The 11,693-nt window shown below is 41.7% G+C and overlaps 1 protein-coding gene across 4 annotated transcripts in view; it reads right to left on the minus strand.

Annotated features, from left to right (window-relative positions):
- The window catches only part of GRIN1 (glutamate ionotropic receptor NMDA type subunit 1), a 778,837-nt gene that overhangs the window by 285,777 nt on the left and 481,367 nt on the right, over window positions 1–11,693 (minus strand). The gene's annotated exons all lie outside the window — the stretch shown is intronic.

Here is an 11,693-nt window from a genome sequence, read left to right on the forward strand (position 1 = left end):
GAGTGGCGTTGCGTGGGTGAGTGGCGTTGCGTGGGTGAGTGGCGTTGCGTGGGTGAGTGGCGTTGCGTGGCAATGTTTTTAGAGTACAGGGGTTTTCTTGAAGGCTTCATATTTGAAACAATTTCTTTCAATAAATGTCCATCAAAATAAAATTCTAATGCTAAAAAATAAATAACTTTTTTAATTTTGAATGATCTTTCTCGTATGTTTAAATGACAAGTGTTCCCCAATTTACGCGCAACATCTTTGTATGGCTCAGCTCTTGTTATGGTTCTTTTAACAAGCCAGACCCCATGCTGATACAATAAAAGCGGAAGATATATAAAACAAAGGTCCTTTGCCACAGAGTACCCTATTTAACCGCCTCAGCAAAAATTAGACCAAGGAAGATCGCATTAATATGGTCCGCTACTGTAACACTGAGCGCATGTGTTTATACACATCAGTTTGTTTTATATTACACATGACGATTCATAGAAAAATATAAAAAATAAATGCCTTATACTATCAATGGTTTTATATATTTTAATGATAAGCAGCTCTAATCGACATTAAGATATAGGTAAACAACATCACTTGTGCTTGCAAAAGCTACATATAATATACAACTGTTTGTAATACACGCCCGATGTGTATACTAGCAAATGAAGGTAACCTAAAATTCAAGTGTGATTTTAATGTAGACAGCAGACTAAACAGAGGCCATACAAAGTGTTTGAAGTACGCACTCGCTTTGCATGTAAGTAGAAGGAGATGGCAGAAAAACAAATAGTGTGAATTGAATGGCGCCAGCAAACTAAAGAGAGACTAGACAGCCTGTTTGTGACGGGCGCTTGCTTCGCATGTAAGTCGAGGGAGATAACAGTGGAAGGAAAGATATAATGTAACAGAACACACAAAAGAGAGGACAAATAAAAAGTGTTTATAATGCGCACGCGGTTTGCACCTAAGAAAACGAAGATATCAGCAAAATAAATAGTGTGAACTGAATATTTCACCCCCGTGATCGATGTGCTAGCAGGGGCTTGTGGTGGAGAGTGGGGAGAGAAGCTGAAGTTTCAGTAAGCGGGGTTGGGTTCAAATTTGGATGAGTGAGGGACGTGGGGAGGATCGCATGGCTCGGGAGGAGGCTAAAGGGGGATGGGTGCAGGGGGATTGTGTCCCGGGCTGCGTGGTTCAATGGAAAAGAAGGAATGCGGGGGGGGGGGGGGTGGTAATCGGCGGGGCGCAGGAAGAACTGGGGGGGTGCTCGCATGAGTTGGGTAGTCGCATGCAAAAGCCTTTCATCCTTCTGAGTCCGTTTCGGTTGGGGTACAGTTAAAAGAAAAACAAGTCGGATGGGGTGGGGGGTGGGGGAGAAGGAGAGTGAGCAGCTTGAGGCGCTATTGATGAGTTGTAAATGGTGGCGCCGTCGATAAGAAAGACTCTACTCGTGGCTGTGCCAAGTGGGCAAAAACTCATCAGACTGAACCTTCCACTTGTGCGGTACGAACAAAGCAAGAGGCAAACTGTTGGCAGACCGAGGGCCATCGACAAGAAGGTGCATCCCTGCCGTGTAAAGTAGCTGTAAAAAACACGCAGCATATGTCGGCCGGAGCTAAAAAGAAAAGAAAGGTCTAATATTGCAATGCTGGTCAGCGCATTTAGCGTCACGAAGCCTCGAGTAATGTGATAAAACTTATGTTGCACATAAATCAACATGATGTAAATACAAACAAGTGAAAGCGGGATGTAATTAGGGGGGAGGAGAAGTCTGGGCAGGCAGGATGACTCAGGGGAGGGGGCTGAGCGGGGCAGAGCGGCATGTGGGTGTGAAGAAGCCGGGCCTTTGAAGTGAAGCTAAGCTTCACTTCAAAGGTGTCGGAGGAATGCGGGCGGCTGTGCACGCGCTTTTAAGCTCAATGCACATGCGCATTGAGCTTAAAAGTCACGGGCACTGCAAGGAATCGCCACGATTCCTTGCTTCTTAGTTAAAGCTTGTATAAGCCGCAATAGGCTCGCAAGCTCGATGCGCATGCGCATCGACAGGCGAGACCTAATAAAATGTACATGACCCTCCAGCGCTTAATTTGTTATAGAATGAGTGCCGATTCCCAAAGCTCTGCTCAGAAGCCTGCGGCTGATGCTATTAAACATGGACGTGCTAAATACTAATGCTGCATAGTGTTGGATCCACCTCAGCCTCTTTATTCCACTGCCAGAAAATACATGTCTCGTTATTTCTTACCTGCAGGTTCTTGGTTTCTCCCTTTGTGGAGGATTTTCTATAGTTATCTTCCTCATTCTTCCTACTTGGTGTGTTTTTCCCGTGCTAGCCCTCCAATGAGGAAACCAAATTCTTGTCCCCAAAAATGAGTGCCAGTGGGCCCCACCAGCAACCACCGGCTCAAATTAAGCACTGCCTTCACCTTCATCTCTGAGGGTTCTCGTGATATTTTGAACAGATGCAATCTTCCATACTTTGAGGGTTTTCACAAGCTGGTATGTAGATATATCTTGTCAATTACATTTCTAAATGCACTGGGTATGCACCACAATGAAACCATGAGGGTGGACGTGGTGTCCAATCTCCTATGCGTTGCTCTATGGGCCCAAGAGTAATTACTGAGCATCTTGGGAATAATGGTAACAAATGTTCCACTTGAAAAGTACCAACTATCCTCGGATTCCGCAATCATTCTCCCTGCAAACACAACAGTGCATTAGATGGCATGCCAGTTCAATTGCCTACATTTTATACCTAGGCCAAGAGCCATGTGCCCTTAATAGCTCCACACTTCCCCTACATGAAAATAAGATATATCTTCTTAATAGCAGAACATTAATGAACTTCTCAAGGGCGACTGGGTACAGCAGTCTTCTAAGCAAAACGCTGCAGGGTCCCTAACACAATGTCAAGCAACTCAGCATTGACAGCACCTTCACATATTAATCAACCACTGCCCTCATTTAAAGTGCACAATTCCTCTGGTCCCGAACTACTCTCCTGGAAAATGGCATTTTGTTTGGTGCACAACCTGGACGGCATTACTTCAACCATCAGTTATGTGTATTTCAGGAAACATAGGCTCTAAAACCCCTGCATATATCTGGTTAATTTTGCTGTGATGTTCCTGCTGTAAAAAAACCCAACGAGAGACTTTCTATTTGGATCCCCATAACCTGGTTAAGGTTATTAGTTGTAATCATCCTAATGTCCAAAACCTTCTCTGACCTACAAATCTAAATTTTTAATGTATATTGCAGAAGGGGCCCACAGGAGAAACCACACACGTGCTGTTGTCCCTCAAACAGGCACCAAATTCTTGCATCTCAGAACTGAGATCTTGCTGTAACTCAAAGTTAATCATTACCAGGGATTTCAACACTTCCTTTAACCACATAAAGATTGCTGTAATGCGACTGAGGATGAAGATAAGGCATGGGGAATTTCGCCTTTAAAAGAAAGTGACCTGAGTCATCTTACAGCAGGAGGGTGCCAGCTTGCTCTGATGACTCTATCACACAGCCTTCCTGCCTGTGATGGAAGATTCAGATCAGACACACCCAGACGACCAACCTTCAACAGCCGTATGAGATTATGTCATTTTGGAAATGTGCCACTAAGACAGAATGTGTGATATGCACATTGGAACACGGCCAGAAAGCAGCCATACTACTGGTGCTTTCTTTCATCTTCAAAGTCATTCTCACTCCACCCTCACGCCCATCGACTGGAATGGCCTTCAGGCTGTGCATCTGCGTTGTAGGTTAAAGTGGCACAAAGCAATATCTTCTAATGATTTATATTTGATATTAACCGCTTTACAAGATGTCTTGTCCAGGAAGGAAGTGCCCCCTCCAGAATAGACCATGACCGAATAACGAATGAATAAAACAGCCTTGCACAATTCATGACGCCATTACTATTTAGGCCAACTCTTGGCAGGAACAAAATCCTTCCACCAATACAAGCAATGCTGTCACAAAGCCTGAAAACTGGCAACGACATCTTTAATGTCAAGAAGAGATAATAGGTGCAAGACATCATTACAAATCTTTGATTGGAGTTAAGAAATGTTAAAGGGGTAAAAAGCTAATTAAAATGTACATAGTTGCTGCTGTAAGGAAAAAGGATAAACAAACCTTTTGGAAGACCATAGTCTAAGGACACAATAATAAAACTACCTACCAGAGTCATCTCTGAGTCATCTCATCTCCGAGTTATATTTTCTGACAGTCCCGTCAATTGATCACTTGTTTAAAGATGCAATCAAGTTGTATCTCATGACCCGAGCCCCATTTCACTAAAAGAAGTGATGGCAGCTAAAAACAAGCAAAAGGTTGGAAAGTCCCTAGGCCATGACCTGATCACAGCCTCTACAAATCGGACCCATTAACCACACAGTAATCCAATTCTAAAGAAGCCTCCATCCCTGCATCATGGCTGGAAGCTGTGACTGTGCCCATCTTTAAGAAAGACAACAGGCAAGATCCTGCTAACGACCGCCCTAATAGCTTGCTTGATAATATTCAAAAAGGATGTTTAAGTGTACATCTTTCAAGGATTGAGAGCTGGTCCAAGGCGGGCAAGATTCTATTCAACCGCCAGGCCCGCTTTAGGAAGACATTTAGCCTAGCAGAACAAGCATTCAGACTCTCTCCTGTTGACTAAGGCTGTGGTGCTGTAAAAGCAACCGCTATTCTCGGATATTTGTATATCTACTCTGATCTTTCAACAATGCTCCCTCCATTAATTGTGGGCTTCTTGATGTGACCTTGATATTCCATCTGGAATTTCATATCTACTAATTAGTCTGCATAAAGGGAATTTTGCAAAGATTCAATGGGGCCCTACTGGTGAGACCGCTAGACCATTTCCAGTGCTAAGGGAGGTCCAACAAGTGTGTTCCCTAGATCCTCTACTATTTTCACTCTACATCAATGAAGTGGACGAGTATGTCAAATTCTGTATATGCGATGCTCCAGCTCTGGGTGTGACCAAGGTGGCAATGCTTTTGTTTGCCAACAACAATCTCCTTGTCTCAAAAACCACCTCTGGTCTCCAGAACATATTAAACTGTGTCAGAGAATTTGTTTCTCAGAGGGTCTGTCAAACAACACTGCAAATACTATGTTATGGTTGTTTTGCCCACATAAGGATATTGAGAACAACTTTACCTTAAACTGTTCTCCTCTCCATCAGGTGTCCTATTTTCCGTGTCTGAGAATAAAGCGTTCTCATGATGTGAGGTGGAGGCAGCAACTGATTTATTTACGAAATATGGCCAACAAACTGAAAGCACTCACTATTCTGCTTGCACTATAGTGGTACCCTTAGAAGCATCCAGACCTCATATCATTCTAATTCTCCAGTTCCTGGGGGGACTCAGAGATACTGGCCAGAACAGGTGCCACGTTTTGCTTGCTATTTGTGGACACCAGGGCCTACCTAGGAACGAATGCACAGATCACTGGCATGCAAAAAACATTTTGGGATTTGACTCACAAAAGGTAGCGAGGGCAAGCAGTGAGGCTTAATTTTAGGGTGATGCTGGTTTAAGAACACAGCCACATCCAACCGTTGAATAACAGGCAATAAACTGAATTTTCTATCATTAGTTTTATAATTATTTTTATTTAAATTAGATAACATTTTAATAGCTCAATAAAATTATGATAGGTCTCAACAGCTCTGTCCTTTAGTGTGCCAGATTTAGCAAAGTATATGGGAACATCATCTGAATGCTCATAATACTCATTCAGCGTAGGCCCTCTGGCCTGGCTGGCACAAGCAGTTCAGAATGCTTTGCAAGTAACATGCAGCATAGGAACTTTGCCTTTGTTGGCACAAAAAAGTTCAGAATGCTTTTCAATCCTCACAGGCCCATGCAGGAGGTCTGAGTTCCTGGTGCAGCGTTGTTGGAGGGAGTAAGGCCCAGATTCAGATAAAACACCTAAAGCCACTAGTTTTCCTTACCAGTTCTTCAGCTGTTCCATTGATTAGCAGTTTTTGTGCAACGATTATGTCAATTGAAGGCCCACACAAGCAGTGCTTACAATGTTGCTTTGTAGGTACTATTCAATTCAATTCTTACTTTATTCGGTTATTAGAACAAAACAACCATAAAAGTTCAGATAAAATCACAATTTAAAAACAGTACATATCAAATTCATGCAGTGTACCAAAGTCAGTTGATAACAATTCAGGATATAATTGATTTCCGGGATTTAAAAACATTTTTTTTAAACGAGGAAATAGATACAACAGTTAAAATATTATAAAGTCTCTGTGCAGCTAAAAAAGCAGGGCGACAGCGATTTATTTCCATGGTCTTCAGTAAGGGAACAATCCATCTTTGTCTAGGAATTGAATAGAATTTACAGAAAAAGAGGATGTGTATATCTGATTGTACTAAATAGACAAAAAATCACGGCTGTTAGTTGTAGGTCAGCACACCGGTTTCTTGTAGACAAACTGAGCATTATCAGGGCAATGGGATGTACATGAGGGATTTAACTGTGTGTTCGCACAGCGGGCATGCAGTAGGTGCACCAGTACCTCACCAAAGGCACAGCAAAGGCAAACCCTGCTGTGCCCATTCACCTAAAGTTCACCACATGCAGGAAATGCTGTCGGATTTACACAAACCCCAGAGGTTTTCTTTTTTAGGGGTTACCAGCTTCTGAATTAAACATGATAATCTTCCCAGATCTTCACCTCTTCAAAAAATTGCATTTCTGAATAGGGCATATGTAGTTTGGTTGGTAATTATAACTTCACCAGCTCCCAAGTGCAACTGTATTTCTATGACTGGGATCCAGGATACACTCTTAGCTTGGTTTAACTTATTTCTGATTAAAACTTAACTGTCTCGAAAATAACAGACTTCAAACACAAGGCTTTTTGCATGGTGTTACTTCATAATTCATCACGCAAGTTGAATCTACTTTTGATAGTATTAAGTCTAACCAACTCATGTAATACCCCGAGAACAATTATGACCTGGTGGTCCGGGAACGGCTCATTATGGAAGGAATTCCAGCTACTACAGCAGAGTGAAACCTTTGACACTTTTACCAAAACCAAGCCCTGGCCTGTGGAGGTGGAATGTAAATTGGCAGCAGAACTGTGGAGCTCTGTGACTAAACTGTTTCATTTCCATTCTAGCCAAAGTCATTGTACAGGAATACTGGGAAATTGGGTCCCCTTTTAAAAAAAAAGCAAATATGAATCCAGAAGACCCTTACAAATACTGTCTAATGAAATTACTGCCAGCGCTTACTAAAGTCCTGGAAAAGGCTATGGCAGCTCAGCTTGGAAAATGTTTGGGAGAATCCAACATTTTCGGCCAATGGCAGTTGGGATTTTTCTCCTGGTTGTAGGACTGAATTCACACTTCTCCTGGCAATGGAAGGAATCTTTTAGTATCAGGATGATAAGCATTGATCTTTCTCTGCAACATTTGATACAGCTTGGCTAACTGTATTTCTATGACTGGGATCCAGGGTACACTCTTTAACTAATTTCTGTTTCACCTGGATCAACTGTTGTCATTACTCATCTTCATCTCATCTATTCTCTTCAACATCTATGTCTGCTCTAGGTCATCAAGTCTTTCGGTTTTAAAGCACTATCTTACACTGATGATACTCAGATCATCATCATCATGGTAAGTCATTTGCCCTTGAAATCTGCAATCAGGCTGAAGGGCATTCTGGTTGCAGTGCAACAGTTGATGAATCACAACTTCTTAAATTTGAGTATTGGCAAAACAGAAAATCCACTTCTATGAAACAATCACATAGCTTGTTGCTCGGTTTGGAGTCGGAATATTAAGAGTGACCCCTACAAAAGTCCAACCCTTTCCCTACTGTTGATTAGGTTGGACTGGAAACAGTAAGTCTGATGCATCCATTTCCCCATTTGTAAGTTTGAAGTGGGAGCAGTACATTTGTCTCTCTGCAGACCTACAATTTCCCTACCATTGCTGAGGATGGAATGGGAATAGTAAATCTGACTCCATCAAAGCTCAATACTTTCTCTACTGTTCCATAGGTTGGAGTGAGTATAGAAAACCTGTGCCCTCCAAAGTGCAAATCCTTCCCCAATTTTGTTAAGTTTGGATTGTGAATAATACATTTGACCACTCCAAAGTCTAACACTTTCCCTACTGTCCTGCAGGTTGCAGTGGGAATAGTAAATCTGACCCTTTCAAAGTCCAACACTTTCCCTACTGTTACTCAGATTGAAGAGGAAAAAGTCAATCTGACCTCTCAAAACTCCAAAATAGAACTGTATATGAACGTTTTGAATGATATTATGAAATTTGATAAGGAAAAACAGACCTGTTTGTAAATCAAAGTATTTCTTTTATGTTTTTGCATGTCACTTTATATCTGTGGGTAGAAGGGTATGATGTTTATCTGTTAAAAAAGGCGAACTGCTAAAACACATCCAGCCATGTCCATGTAAATCACGCTATAAAATCCAATCATTCTGGACTGGCAGCGATTCTTCTTTGAAGGAGGTGTGATATATATATATATATATATATATATATATATATATATATATATATATATATATATATATATATATATATATATATATATATATATATATATATATATATATATATATATATATATCAAAAGAGCTAGCGTGCTGCCTGGTCACTGGTGGTGCTCAGTAAGCAGTGCTACCGATAGCGCTAGTGTATCAAAATACATATATGCCCTCCGCAGTTTATGGGTCTGAACTGTGGGGCTGTGAAAACGTAGTTGATCTGGTCAGAGCTGAAAACAAGTTCATAAGGGATCTTGTTTCCCTCCCTATCTCAACCCCGCTGAAGCCCCTTTTCCATGATATGGGCAAACGCTCTATTTTAGATATAGTCTGCCTTCGCCCCTTTGCTGTTCTGGGTGCGCCTGAGGAGGACCCCCGAGCTAGCAAACTATGCACTGGTGATGGATGAATTGATCACCTTGAATAGTACAAATAAAATACAGTGGCTAAACAAATTGAAGCAAATGGTTATAAAGCTGGGATTGGTCGACTCTGGACCTCACACTCCCCTCCCCCAAGGCAAGTTGTCAAGAAAATCTATTGGGAGTGGGTACATACAGAGGAACAGAAGAGTACAACATGGGGAGCATTAACCCCACAATTTTTTTAACACAAGCCCAGCAGAAGGTTTAAACCATTTCTAGACCTCATCCAAATACCAAAAGGCAGATCGATTTTTCTAAAAATGAGGTATGGGACACTACCCCTTAATAAATTTACTGAGGGATGGAAGGGATCACGGGTCTCATATGGTACTTGCCCAAGCTGTCCATGCAAGACGGAATCCTTACCACACTTTCTGTTTGGTTGCAAAGCATACAAGAGGGCGAGATCGAGATGGTTGAAACCAGTATGCAGGGAGTTGGGGGTCAGAGATTTCAGGGTCACCCTCCGCATCCTCTCAACTGACACAACATCTTTTTTTGTTGTATGCGGAGTTGCAAAATATCTAGCAAGCGCCTGGCTTACTCGCACCAGGTTGCTAAACACCATTAAAGTATAGATCCTGCATGCACTGAAACCCCATATGTACCCTGCTGTTGTTGCACTTTAGTACTGCCATCAGATTGTTTTTAAAGTGTAAATAGTACTCTTACTGCCTTTTATCTTATGAATGGGACGTTTTATCATATATACCTTTTTAATTTGAATGTATGTACTTTTATGATATGATAATATCGAATAAAGTATTACAGCAACATATATATACATAAATTGGTAGAAACTCTGATAGGAGAATGAAAGCCTGCACTCGAATCAGGGGAAATAAACCTGCTTATTGGATCAGGTTGCCCCAGGCACTGCCGAAACGCGTCTTTCCTGTAAGCGCAGGAACACAGGAAACATCCAATTTGATACTAAACCCTACACACAAATTGCACACAATAGTTGTTTTTGCGCACCTGTTATTGCCAGGTAAAACCTGGTGCAAAATGTGCTGAGCAAATAATGGATATGCACGTTTTGTGCACCTTGAACTTGGAAACATTTGCTAATGAGCACGTTACCCCTAATTCCGAAGAGTACTTAGCAGAATGGGTGAAAAGTATGCAGCAGGTAAATGAAAAATCTAACAAGATCAGTACTTATCGGGTGCACAATTTGCACCAGGGAAGCCGTTCAGTTTGCAAGCCTGTCGTAATTAGGGCCTAAATACTCAGGAGCCACACTGAAAGTTGCAGTAATTCAGAGTTATGATGATGGATTTCTCCTCTCTATTTTGTTAATAGTTAGAAGTACACTATGAACTTAATTAGCTTGTCCTAGCAGCTGTGGACTCATCTATCAATGTTGCCATACCTATGCATAACTATGCAGGGGCTAGTTAAATAAGTGTTCCCCACTCACTTCAGTAGAACATGTGTGAAGGTAAAGGTGCATTCAGTGATTCTGGATGGTTGTTTTTGAAAGCTCCTCTCCCTTTCGCGATCCTTGGATATCCCAGTCAGCTTAGAATGAACTGTCATTAATGCGTTTTCCACGATGTGAAAAAATCCGTGAGGAGGGAAACCTATCTGTAGACGAGCTAGCTCACCCTGAAGCTCTACAGGTCTGCCTCATACCATATTGATTTAGTAATGTTTAGTTATTCTGCAACGTAATTTAGTGATCCCAGTAGATGTTCTAGTGTCAATGTTGTGTGGGTCTTAATCGTAGCAGATGGAGTTTTTTTGTCCTTTCTTCACTGATGAGAGTTAGATTTGGGAGTAAGCATGCCTGAAAGACCAAAACAAAAAATCACTTTCACTTACAGCACACCGCATTAACAGTGACCACTGTAGAGGCCATGGTAGCCTGACTTGTCCTTGTAGGACGTCAGAAATCCTAGGTAGCACATTAAGTTAGGCACCTGCGTTCCCTCAGGGCTGCGACCAAAGAAACCACCGAATGCCTTCTTTATCAAGTGCCATCCTCAAACACTGAGCCTAAATTATTTCAGCAAATGCCATGTCCTGCAACCTGCCTGACATCTGGGACTCTTCTGCATGTTCCACTGCTAGGGAGGGCCCAGCACAAAACACATTTATATACAGCAGTCCATGAGAATTAATTGTCCACTGCGATGAAGTTCTCCAGAAAAGTTCACAGTCAATGACTTTCTAAGTCGTTCCTTAGTCCCAAAGACTCTGACTACGTGGTTCCCAATGACTATTCCTACAGGGCCATGGCTCCCACATATCCTTACAGTATGTCAATCCTCACCAAAATCTTATATTAAGTTTTTCTGGCCAAGAGATAGACTAGAACCTAAAGGGGACATCTGTAATGCAGTCGGTACCATACCAGTTCAGGGGTCCTCATTGTATTCTACCCAGTAGAAAGGGCTCCAGTCATATGGGCATCTCATATGCTTATTTATTTATTAGCAATTTTGCAAAGCATTTACAAGACGCAAGAGCATCACAGCACTTTACATAGTTTTTAGCAGTGACAATGCAGAAACATCAAATAAAATAAATGTAACTAAATCATTAAAATCACCAGGCCACTGAAAGTATATCACACAACTACCATAAATGTTCCATGGTATATGAATTCAGTGATGATGCAGAAAGACCAAATATAATCGGTAGTAAATACATCAGTGACGTCATCATTAAGAGACAATATATGCAGTGAAAGGTGGGAAGTACAGATTGAGAAT

Source organism: Lissotriton helveticus, chromosome 5_1, assembly GCF_964261635.1.
Source record: "Lissotriton helveticus chromosome 5_1, aLisHel1.1, whole genome shotgun sequence".
Classification (NCBI taxonomy): domain Eukaryota; kingdom Metazoa; phylum Chordata; class Amphibia; order Caudata; family Salamandridae; genus Lissotriton; species Lissotriton helveticus.